Below are 9,060 nucleotides of genomic sequence, written 5' to 3' on the forward strand. Positions count from 1 at the left end.
AGTAATCCAAAACTGGGATTGATATTTTGGCTCTTTTATTTTTACTTAAAGTACAATAACTTTTACCATTTTAATTTGTTTTAATAGTATATTGACAGTATTGTTTTCTTTCAAAAATCCACTTAATTTTCTTTACCCTGTTATTAAAATGGTAATTGACAAAAACAAACTACATTGTCACCAGAAGAGCAATACAAAATGTACAAGTGATATATTAAAATCATCTTTCCAGCTTGAATTTCAATGATGCATTGGGGCAACGATTTTGTGAGAAACATCTTCACCCTTAAATAAAGATTTTCTTAATTCCTTACCTGTGTGCTAATTAGATATCACCTTGTTTTCGCATTAAACAGACTTCCACATGAGAAAGCAGCAAGGATGCAGTGGCGTTAATGTTTCCTGGTGTCAACTTGTATTATTTCAGTAGACATTGAAATGAGGATGCATCTTGCTGCCTTTCCAATGAAGCAAGTTAAATTTAGTAATAGGTGAAAAACCATCCCTACAAAGGTGTTAATCAGAGACTTGGCTTTGTGGACACTTTTCAGAGAACAAATTTGTTAGCATAAAAATAAAGCCAGAAAATGAAGAGCTGTTTAATCACTCAATTGGATTTTTTTTGCCAGCATATTTTTTTTCTCTGCAACCCACTGCTAAATTGTGCTTCCTAGCTGTTTTTTATAAAATCACTGAATCAAATCTAACTCTGATTACATCAGAGAAGGCCAGGTACCCTACACAATAAGAGGGGGTTTGAAATTTTGACTTGTCTACTTAAATATCACCAAAATCTGATCACAAGGTCAATTACGTTCCGGGGTGGGATTGAACCACCAACCTTTTGGTTAATAGCCTTACACACTAACCAATTGCACCACAGAGACACTTTGCAAAAAGTACATACTGACAAAGGCTAATAAGCATTCATCAAGAACGTTTCCTAGAAAAACTTTAAAAAGTCAATAATCTGGAGAGTTTTTGTAAGATGTTTCTTCCATCAACCAATGAAGAAACACATTGGTACTTTCCCATGATGAGTGAGTGCTTCAGGATCTCTTGCACTTACATGTGCAGCAGAGTACTGCAATGGAAGCATGCTGGGCCCATAACCCAGAGATAGGTAGATTGAAACTATCCTCTGCTATATGCATTTTTTTTTGTTAATTAAAGTAATCCAAAACTGGGATTGATATTTTGTCTCTTTTATTTTTACTTAAAGTACAATAACTTTTACCATTTTAATTTGTTTTAATAGTATATTGACAGTATTGTTTTCTTTCAAAAATCCACTTCATTTTCTTTACCCTATTATTAAAATGGTAATTGACAAAAACAAACTACATTGTCACCAGAAGAGCAATACAAAATGTACAAGTGATATATTAAAATCATCTTTCCAGCTTGAATTTCAATGATGCATTGGGGCAACGATTTTGTGAGAAACATCTTCACCCTTAAATAAATATTTTCTTAATTCCTTACCTGTGTGATAATTAGATATCACCTTGTTTTCACATTAAACAGACTTCCACATGAGAAAGCAGCAAGGATGCAGTGGCGTTAATGTTTCCTGGTGTCAACCTGTATTATTTCAGTAGACATTGAAATGAGGATGCATCTTGCTGCCTTTCCAATGAAGCAAGTTTAATTTAGTAATAGGTGAAAAACCATCCCTACAACGGTGTTAATCAGAGACTTGGCTTTGTGGACACTTTTCAGAGAACAAATTTTTTAGCATAAAAATAAAGCCAGAAAATGAAGAGCTGTTTAATCACTCAATTGGATTTTTTTTGCCAGCATATTTTTTTTCTCTGCAACCCACTGCTAAATTGTGCTTCCTAGCTGTTTTTTATAAAATCACTGAATCAAATCTAACTCTGATTACATCAGAGAAGGCCATGTACCCTACACCATAAGAGGGGGTTTGAAATTTTGACTTGTCTACTTAAATATCACCAAAATCTGATCACAAGTTTAATTAGGTCCCTGGGTGGGATTGAACCACCAACCTTTCGGTTAATAGCCGAACACACTAACCGATTGCGCCACAGAGACACTTTGCAAAAAGTGCCTACTGACAAAGGCTAATAAGCATACATCTAGAACGTTTCCTAGAAAAACATTAAAAAATCAATAATCTGGAGAGTTTTTGTAAGATGTTTCTTCCATCAACTAACGAATAAACACATTGGTACTTTCCCATGATGAGTGAGTGCTTCAGGATCTCTTGCACTTACATGTGCAGCAGAGTACTGCAATGGAAGCATGCTGGACCCATAACCCAGAGGTAGGCAGATTGAAACTATCCTCTGCTATATGCATTTTTTTTGTTAATTTAAGTAATCAAAACTGGGATTGATATTTTTGCTCTTTTATTTTTACTTAAAGTACAATAACTTTTACCATTTTAATTTGTTTTAATAGTATATTGACAGTATAGTTTTCTTTCAAAAATCCACTTAATTTTCTTTACCCTGTTATTAAAATGGTAATTGACAAAAAAAACTACATTGTCACCAGAAGAGCAATACAAAATGTACAAGTGATATATTAAAATCATCTTTCCAGCTTGAATTTCAATGATGCATTGGGGCAACAATTTTGTGAGAAACATCTTCACCCTTAAATAAAGATTTTCGTAATTCCTTACCTGTGTGCTAATTAGATATCACCTTGTTTTCACATTAAACAGACTTCCACATGAGAAAGCAGCAAGGATGCAGAGGCGTTAATGTTTCCTGGTGTCAACCTGTATTATTTCAGTAGACATTGAAATGAGGATGCATCTTGCTGCCTTTCCAATGAAGCAAGTTTAATTTAGTAATAGGTGAAAAACCATCCCTACAAAGGTGTTAATCAGAGACTTGGCTTTGTGGACACTTTTCAGAGAACAAATTTGTTAGCATAAAAATAAAGCAAGAAAATTAAGAGCTGTTAAATCAAGCAATTTGATTTTTTTGCAAGCATATTTCTTTTTCTCTGCAACCCACTGCTAAATTGTGCTTCCTAGATGTTTTTATAAAATCACTGAATCAAATCTAACTCTGATTACATCAGAGAAGGCCAGGTACCCTACACAATAAGAGGGGGTTTGAAATTTTGACTTGTCTACTTAAATATCACCAAAATCTGATAACAAGGTCAATTACGTCCCTGGGTGGGATTGAACCACCAACCTTTTGGTTAATAGCCATACACACTAACTGATTGCGCCACAGAGACACTTTGCAAAAGTACGTACTGACAAAGGCTAATAAGCATTCATCTAAAACGTTTCCTAGAAAAACTTAATAAAGTCAATAATCTGAAGAGTTTTTGTAAGATGTTTCTTCTATCAACCAACGAAGAAACACATTGGTACTTTCCCATGATGAGTGAGTGCTTCAGGATCTCTTGCACTTACATGTGCAGCAGAGTACAGCAATGGAAGCATGCTGGGCCCATAACCCAGAGGTAGGCAGATTGAAACTATCCTCTGCTATATGCATTTTTTTGTTTGTTAATTAAAGTATTCCAAAACTGGGATTGATATTTTGGCTCTTTTATTTTTACTTAAAGTACAATAACTTTTACAATTTTAATTTGTTTTAATAGTATATTGACAGTTTTGTTTTCTTTCAAAAATCCACTTCATTTTCTTTACCCTATTATTAAAATGGTAATTGACAAAAACAAACTACATTGTCACCAGAAGAGCAATACAAAATGTACAAGTGATATATTAAAATCATCTTTCCAGCTTGAATTTCAATGATGCATTGGGGCAACGATTTTGTGAGAAACATCTTCACCCTTAAATAAAGATTTTCTTAATTCCTTACCTGTGTGCTAATTAGATATCACCTTGTTTTCACATTAAACAGACTTCCACATGAGAAAGCAGCAAGGATGCAGTGGCGTTAATGTTTCCTGGTGTCAACCTGTATTATTTCAGTAGACATTGAAATGAGGATGCATCTTGCTGCCTTTCCAATGAAGCAAGTTTAATTTAGTAATAGGTGAAAAACCATCCTTACAAAGGTGTTAATCAGAGACTTGGCTTTGTGGACACTATTCAGAGAACAAATTTGTTAGCATAAAAATAAAGCCAGAAAATAAAGAGCTGTTTAATCACTCAATTGGATTTTTCTGCCAGCATATTTTTTTTCTCTGCAACCCACTGCTAAATTGTGCTTCCTAGCTTTTTTTTATAAAATCACTGAATTAAATCTAACTCTGATTACATCAGAGAAGGCCAGGTACCCTACACAATAAGAGGGGGTTTGAAATTTTGACTTGTCTACTTAAATATCACCAAAATCTGATCACAAGGTCAATTACGTTCCGGGGTGGGATTGAACCACCAACCTTTTGGTTAATAGCCTTACACACTAACCAATTGCACCACAGAGACACTTTGCAAAAAGTGCATACTGACAAAGGCTAATAAGCATTCATCAAGAACGTTTCCTAGAAAAACTTTAAAAAGTCAATAATCTGGAGAGTTTTTGTAAGATGTTTCTTCCATCAACCAATGAAGAAACACATTGGTACTTTCCCATGATGAGTGAGTGCTTCAGGATCTCTATAACTGGCACTGCAGTAGTGCTCCCCAGTCTCCCCCACAATTATAAGCTGTGTGAGCTGAGCAGTCAGACAGATATATATAATATTATATATAGATAATAGATGATGCAGCACACTGGCCTGAGCCTGAGCAGTGCACACAGATATGGTATGTGACTGACTGAGTCACTGTGTGTATCGCTTTTTTCAGGCAGAGAACGGATATATTAAATAAACTGCACTGTGTGTCTGGTGGTCACTCACTATATAATATATTATGTACTCCTGGCTCCTGCTATAACCTATAACTGGCACTGCAGTAGTGCTCCCCAGTCTCCCCCACAATTATAAGCTGTGTGAGCTGAGCAGTCAGACAGATATATATAATATTATATATAGATAATAGATGATGCAGCACACTGGCCTGAGCCTGAGCAGTGCACACAGATATGGTATGTGACTGAGTCACTGTGTGCTGTGTATCGCTTTTTTCAGGCAGAGAACGGATTATAAAGTAAACTGCACTGTCCTCACTAGTAAACTCTCTCCACTCAGTCTCTACACTTCTACAGTAACAGTACTCCTCCTAGTCAGCTCCAGTAAATCTCTCTCAGTCTCTTATAATCTAAATGGAGAGGACGCCAGCCACGTCCTCTCCCTATCAATCTCAATGCACGTGTGAAAATGGCGGCGACGCGCGGCTCCTTATATAGAATCCGAGTCTCGCGATAGAATCCGAGCCTCGCGAGAATCCGACAGCGTCATGATGACGTTCGGGCGCGCTCGGGTTAACCGAGCAAGGCGGGAAGATCCGAGTCTGCTCGGACCCGTGAAAAAAACCATGAAGTTCTGGCGGGTTCGGATTCAGAGAAACCGAACCCGCTCATCTCTAGTTAATATGTCCTTAATATCCACAATCATGTACTGAATGCTCCTTGCCAATATTGGATCTAATCAGGAAATATTATGGTCGACATAGGAATCAGTATCCGAGTCAGTATCAGTGTGTAGTAACTGGGCAAAATAAAATTTTTGCGGGGCCTGAGGGAAAAGAAGCATAGCCATGAACCTCACATCTTTTCTCTACGTCTGTGTCTGGGACACAGATTTATCCAACCTCACTCTGATATTACTGAAACTTTCACCCAGTCAGTTATTGGTGGTGCCAACAGGGCCACCATCATATGTCTGCATTCCTAATATAGTTTCCTCTTGGGAAAAACATTCAGCCACCGACATGTTGACACACATGTACCAAGTACCCACAGACACATCGGCTTATGGGGGATAGACCTACAGTAAATCTGTCAGAGGGACAGATGGGATTTTTCAGCTCACAACCCAGCGTCAAAAGTACACAGTCTGGAAATAATAAACTCTATAGTGATAGACTTGTAACGCTCTATAGGTGTGCTGGTGAGGAAGAAGCCCCGCCGCTGTAATGGCACGCTTCTGTCCCATTCAGAAACAAATAATTAATTACGCTGGCGGGGTAAGGACAGTGCCCAGGCACTAATGTCCACTTTTGCCAGCCTTTTGTGAGGAATTTATGCTGCCCGGGGTGCCCCCCCCACGCCCTGCACCCTGCAGTGCCTGTGTTTGTGTGAGAGCATGGCGCACAGCATTCCGCTCGCTGCGTGGTACCTCAGAATGCCATCTGTTCTTCTGCTACTCGCCTGTCTTCTGACTTCTGGCTCTGTAAGGGGGTGATGGCAGGCTACGGGAGTGGGCATCTAGGCGTACCCAGCGATCAGCACCCTCAGGAGCTAATGGTGTCCTGTCTGCCAGAAGTAGAGCCATTGAACTCACTAGAAGTTGGTCATACTTCTCTCCCCTAAGTCCCACGAAGCAGGGAGACTGTTGCCAGCAGCCTCCCTGAAAATAAGAAAAACTAACATAAGTCTTTTCAGAGAAACTCAGTAGAGCTCCCCTGTAGTGCATCCAGTCTCACTGGGCACAATTCTAAAACTGGAGTCTGGAGGAGGGGCATAGAGGGAGGAGACAGTTCACACCCTTTGAAAGTCTTAAAGTGCCCATGTCTCCTGCGGATCCCGTCTATACCCCATGGTTCTTAATGTGATCCCAGCATCCTCTAGGACGTATGAGAAAACAAATAACGCACACACGAGGAGGAGAGAACAAAGGAAGCTATAAGGAGGGGAGGGGGGGGGGAAGGTAAGGTAGTAAAGGCTTATTGGATAAACTACAACCTTATACATATTCATTAATGTACCAGTAGTTAGAAGTAGAAGAGCTCTAACAGAAACCACAAAGCTTATCTAAAGCCACACCACACTGGATATGCCCAATCTCATTTGATCTTTGAAGCAAAGCAGTATTGGACTTTGTTACTACCAAGCAGTCTCCCATCCATGTATTATCAGATTCTTTAGGTGTTTTTAAACTACCAACACCCTTTTCTTGGTACATTTAATTTTTACACGTATTCTTTTATGTACCAGAAGTTAGAAGTAGAAAAGCTCTAACAGAAACCACCAGCTCATCTACAGCCACAGCACACTGGATTTGCCCAATCTCTCCTGATCATGGAAGCTGAGCAGTGTTGGTCCTGGTTTTAGTACTTGGATGGGAGACCACAAGGAAATACCAGGAGCTGTGTGTATTTTTACAATACCAACACCATTCTCTTGATGCATTCCATTTTGAAACATTGGGGCAGATCTATTAAGCCTGGTGAACTGATAAAGTGCAAGGTGATAAAGTACCAGCCAGTCAGCTCCTAGCTGTCATTTTTCAAACCCAGCGTGTGACATGGCAATTAGGAGCTGATTGGCTGGTACTTTATCACCATGCAAATTATCATTCCACCAGGTTTAATAAACCGGCCGCTTATTCATTTATGTACTAGTAGTTAGAAGTAGAAGAACTCTAACAGAAACCACTAAGCTCATCTACAGCCACACCACACTGTATATGCCCAATATTACCTGATCTTAGGCCTGGTTTGTTCTTGGATGTGAGACCACCTGGGAATACCAGGTGCTATAGGTAGTTTTATACTACCAACACCGTTCTCTTGATGCATTCTATTTTGAAACTTATTCATTGATGTAGAAGTTAGAAACAGCAAAAATCATCTACAGCCGCATCACACTGGATATGTCCAATCTCATCTGATGTTGGAAGCTAAGCAGTGTTGTGCCTGGTTAGTTTTTGGATTTCAGGTCCTGCCTTCTGGTTTGGCCACGGCACCTCGGAAATTCACCAAGGTCATGGCCGTGATGACGACCCTTCACCATCGGTAGACCAGAGAGGAATCTCTCCTCCCGATAAACATTCTGGAATTGCGGGCAGTGTTCAATTCATTGATACTGGCCCTGCCTCTAGTACAGAACAGGCCTGTTCAAGTACAATCGGACAACGCCACCATGGTAGTGTACACAAATCATCAAGGCGGCACTCGAAACTGCATGGCAAAGCTGGAAGTATAAAAAAATCCTCAGTTGGGTAGAACGTCATCTGCCAGCAATATCGGCAGTGTTCATTCCCGGAGTCCTCAACTGGGAAGCGGATTTCCTCAGTCGTCAGGAAGTTCACGCTGGAGAGTGGAGAGGCTGCAGCAGAAATATCTGCACTGGTGTCAGTAGGTGACTGAGGCAGGGATGACTGGGAGATAGTGGGTGACTGAAGCATGTATGAGTGGGAGATAGTGGGTGACTGAAGCCGGGGTGACTGGGAGATAGTGGGTGACTGATGCAGGGGTGACAATGATAGTGGGTGACTGAGGCAGGGGTGACAGGGAGATAGTGGGTTACTGAGGGAGGGGTGATAGGAAGGGGTTGGGTAAGTATGGGAAGAAAGTGGGTGACAGGGATAATAAATGAATAAGGCAGGGATGATAGGGAGATAGTGGATGACTGTGGCAGGGGTGACAGGGACAGTAAGAGACTGAGGCAGGGTTGACAGGGATAGTGGGTGACTGAAGCAGGGGTGATAGGGTGACAGTGGGTGACTGAGGCAGGGGTGACAGGGATAGTGGGTGACTGCGGCAGGGGTCGCAGGTATAGTGGTTGACTGAGGCAGCGGTGACTGGGAGATAGTGGGTAACTGAGGCAGGGGTGAAAGGGAAAGTGTGTGACTCAGGCAGGGGTGATAGGGAGATAGTGGGCAGCATATCTCTGCCTCACTGCAGCAGCACATTCCTGCTTCACTGACAGCAGCACATCCCTGCAACGTTGACAGCAGCACATCCCTGCAACATTGACGGCAGCACATCCCTGCCTCATTGACGGCAGCACATCCCTGCCTCACTTATAGCAGCACATCCCTGCCTCGCTGACAGCAGCACATCACTGCCTCGCTGACAGCAGCACATCACTGCTTCACTGACAGCAGCACATCACTGCTTCACTGACAGCAGCACATCCCTGCCTCACTGGCAGCAGCACATCCCTGCTTTACTGACAGCTGTATATAGGGCCTAATTAAGACCTGATCCCTGCTGTGCATATTCACACAACAGGAGATCAGGTCTGAAGTGCGTGTGTGCTG

General features: G+C 41.0%; 1 non-coding gene across 1 annotated transcript; it reads right to left on the reverse strand.

Moving 5' to 3' along the window:
• Positions 1–1,984: 1,984 nt before the first annotated feature.
• TRNAN-AUU (transfer RNA asparagine (anticodon AUU)) lies at positions 1,985–2,058 on the reverse strand. The gene has a single exon. It is a non-coding gene; the product is annotated as a tRNA-Asn (tRNA).
• Between the last annotated feature and the right edge of the window lie 7,002 nt (positions 2,059–9,060).

The sequence above is a fragment of the Pseudophryne corroboree genome, unplaced genomic scaffold (assembly GCF_028390025.1).
Source record: "Pseudophryne corroboree isolate aPseCor3 unplaced genomic scaffold, aPseCor3.hap2 scaffold_368, whole genome shotgun sequence".
NCBI classification, from domain to species: Eukaryota; Metazoa; Chordata; class Amphibia; order Anura; family Myobatrachidae; genus Pseudophryne; species Pseudophryne corroboree.